General features: G+C 42.3%; 1 protein-coding gene and 1 pseudogene across 1 annotated transcript in view; one reads left to right on the top strand and one right to left on the bottom strand.

Moving 5' to 3' along the window:
- Positions 1-3687, bottom strand: part of XIAP (X-linked inhibitor of apoptosis) — a 57953-nt gene that overhangs the window by 37754 nt on the left and 16512 nt on the right. The gene's annotated exons all lie outside the window — the stretch shown is intronic.
- LOC102503373 (partitioning defective 6 homolog beta pseudogene) lies at positions 344-1831 on the top strand (annotated as a pseudogene).

Here is a 3687-nt window from a genome sequence, read left to right on the forward strand (position 1 = left end):
GTGCGTGCGTGCCCAAGATCCCGAGAGGAGAATGGAGGAGAAGGGATTGCGGCGTGACCATCCCCCCTGGGGGGTGATTTCTCGCTTTCTGTCTCTATGTCTCTCTCTGTCTGTCTGGCGAGCGCACGCGCCCTACAGTGAAAATCTCTCCAAAAAAAAAAAAATTTCTGAAGTTAGTGAAGCTCCCCTGGGCCAGGCACCACTCACTGGTCAGTCAGTCACTGGGGGAGGAGGCAGAGAACAAAGAAGTGGATGAGCTCCTAGCCCTGCTCCACCCTCTCGCCCACCTGACAGACCTCCTGCCAAGGCTCCAGGTGAGGGAGCTACATTCCCACTTGTTGCAATGAAGCACAGCAGTGAAGCTCAGCTTCCTGTGAGCTGTGGGTGTCTGGGTCACAGTGTGAGCCCACACACCCATCCAGAGATACTGAGGGCCTGACCCGTGCTCAGCATGAACTGTGGCATGTGTGGGTAGCAATACCAGGTAGGCAGCAGCTGGTGGAACATCCTGCAGGTGAAGAGCAGGTTTGGTGGTGAATTTCATCGGTTTTCACTACTAGAAAGAGCAAAGCTTGGAAAATTTGAGGACTTTTATGGATTGCTGCAATATGTTCATAATATACCTAATGCTGACATTTCAGTAGGTTATGCAGACATCCAGGGAAACTTACAACCTATAAAAAAACGATAATTATCATACAGTTGTGTCAACAGCCAACCCCCTGCTTAGGATTTTTCTGCAAAGAAAGGAAGCAGCATGAAATCATGCCTTTGGTATGGACATGCTAACAGAGAAGAAAAATGTTCTAACTGATGCACTCTGTTCTGTCAACCACGAAAAAGACCACATCCAGTCACCAGTCTGCCCCAAGACTGTAGACCTGAGCCTTCTATTATAGATGGGAATATTCTCTCAGAAACTCACGGCAGGGTTAGTTTTTACAAACACGGCACTAAGCATTCTCCAGGACTCTCTATCCAGGATGGTTTCAGTTTAAGAAAGACACTACATGGCTTAGAGAAAGTCCCAGGAATCTTTATATTCTGCCTTGTTCCAGGAGGTCTGACTCACAGACCTCCTTAGCTGTTAGCTGTTGTTCAAAGTTTTAGCTATTGATGACGAAATTTTAGAAGATAACCGTATAGTAGTTTCAGGTAAGCCTCTCAGTCAAGTAACAGACATGATGACTGCAAACAGCAGCCGCCTCACCAAGACAGTGAGCCCAGCAAGCTGGGAGAATAATTTAGCTGGAAACAGTCAGACTTAAGGATGCTTCAACCAATCTATCGATAAGAGCCTTCCTGGCTATCAATGCTGGATGGAACTGAACTTTACGCCAAAGGGAGAAAACAGTGATGAACATGACATTCTTACTAAAGATACTGGGGTGCCACAGAAGGTTGCTAACACTGTTCATAAAGCCTGGATTCAGTAACACAAATAAAATAAACTCAGTTTTGAGTCTGGACAGAATGATTTTATTCCATCTAAATAAGTGAGCTTAGAAAGTGGCACAAACATAAAATTTGAAACACATGCTCCAGATCAAAAACTCTTTCGACTACTGAATAATCATAACATTATAAAACCATCCTTTGAATGTTTTCTGAGTGAGGATGTTGCAGGACTTGTAAATTTGGCTAGTTTCAGAGCTTTTAAACCTCTGAACCAATGACCTAGAATAGGCATGAGAACAATAACACAGTTAGTTTAAAATGTCATTAAAATAAATAGAAAGTATATTAGCGGTTGCCTAAGGCTGAGAAGTGACTGCAAATAGTTACTGGGTTTCATTCTGGAGTAATGAAAATAGTCTAAAATTAGACTGTGGTGATGGTTGCACGACTCTGAATATACTAAAAATCACTGAACTGCATACTTTAAATAAATTTTATGGTATGTGAATTATATCTCAATAAAGTTGTTAGAATGTTATTAAAGTGATAGTTCAATAATTGTTAGTATAAACTTTGGTGGATCAGAGGTTAAGTCTAAAACAAACAGACTTTTGCGACCGAAATTATGCGCTTTTAATTGGAGGAAGGGGGGCCGGCAGCTGGTGTGGTGGTTAAGGGTATCCGACTCCCACAGAGTTGACCATAGTTCCAGTCCAGTACCGGGTGGCTTGCTTTTTCACTTTCCCTCCCTCTCTCAGTCTCTCTCTGTTCAAATGAATAAATAATAATAATAAATAAAATAATTCTTTTAAAAATATGGAAAACAGGACATTTTCAGAACTATGTGAGAGGACAAAGTCATTTGTGTTTGAAGTGGTTACATATTTAAACTGTTGCTCAGAGCGTAGTTAAGTTTTTTCTCTAACTATATTCTTTGAATTCCAATGTGAGGGAACAGCAGGTGGCATGGTGGTTAGAGACACTAGATTAGATTTCCACACAGCCGACTGCAGTTTGAGTTCTGGACCTGGTGGCTTGCTTTCTCACTTTCTCTTTCTCTCTGTCTCTCTCAGGTCAAATTAAAAATAATCACAAATTGAATTAAATAAATATTTTAAAAAATTCTAATGTGAAAAAAAGTTCTATTTTATCAATGATACTATGAAAACCTCAGGTCTTAGGTTCCCAATATCTTTATTATTATTACTTTATTTTTCGAGAGATATTTTTGCTAATAGGGTGCATGCACTCGGCCAGAGACATAGACAGAAAGAGAGAGAGAGAGAACGTGAGAAACCACCCTCCAGTGGGATGGCCATGATGCAGTCCCTTCTCCTCCATTCTCCTCTTGGGATATTAGACATGGATGCAGACACAGTGTGAGTATTAAACAGGATAGTATCAAGCTATTGGGTCCAGGATTTGAAGCACTATTGACCATGTGAGAGTCCAGTGCCTTAACCACTATACCACCTGATGGTCCCATTATTATTACTTTTTAATGCCAGAGGGCATTTGTGTGCAAGACAGAGAGAAAGAGAGAAAGCATTCCCCAATAGGGATTGGTCATGCCATAAGCCATTTTCCTTCAATTTTCTATCTCATCAGGCTCCTGGGCATGCTTGTGAGTGCACCTGAAAGTGTACGTGTGCGCGCGTGCACACACACACACTCTGTGTGTTCTTCAAGCTCTTGGTTGGAAACTCAAACCTGGTTTTACATATGGATTCTGCTTTCTACTGCATAGCCCTTGATCACTGTGCTACTTGGCTGGCTCTAGTTTTATTTCTTAATGTTGTTCTGTTTCTAATTATAATAATCATGTCTTGGGGGCTGGCAGGTGGTGTAGTGGCTGAGGAACTGTACTCTCACATGGCCAACTGCAGTTCGAGTCCTGGACCTGGTGGCTTGCTTTCTCACGTTCTCTTTTTCTTGTCAAATTAGAATATAATGGAAGCAGCAGTTGGCATAATGGCTATGTCTGTGGACTCCCATGTAGTCGACCGGGGTTCAAGTCCCGGACCCGGTGGCTTAAACTCACGCCAGGCATGTGTGCGTGCCCAAGATCCCGAGAGGAGAATAGAGAAGTGATTGCAGCATGGCCATCCCCCCTGGGGGGCAATTTCTCGCTTTCTGCCTCTATCTCCTTCTGTCTTTCTAGTGAACACACATACCCTATAGAAAAAACCTCTCAATTTAAAAAAATAATAAAATTAAATATTTATTTATTTATTTATTTTTGAGAGGTTTTTGCTACAGGGCACGTGCGCTCACCAGACAGAGAGAGAC

This window comes from Tupaia chinensis, unplaced genomic scaffold, assembly GCF_000334495.1.
Source record: "Tupaia chinensis unplaced genomic scaffold, TupChi_1.0 Scaffold143996_1, whole genome shotgun sequence".
In the NCBI taxonomy this organism is placed as follows: domain Eukaryota; kingdom Metazoa; phylum Chordata; class Mammalia; order Scandentia; family Tupaiidae; genus Tupaia; species Tupaia belangeri.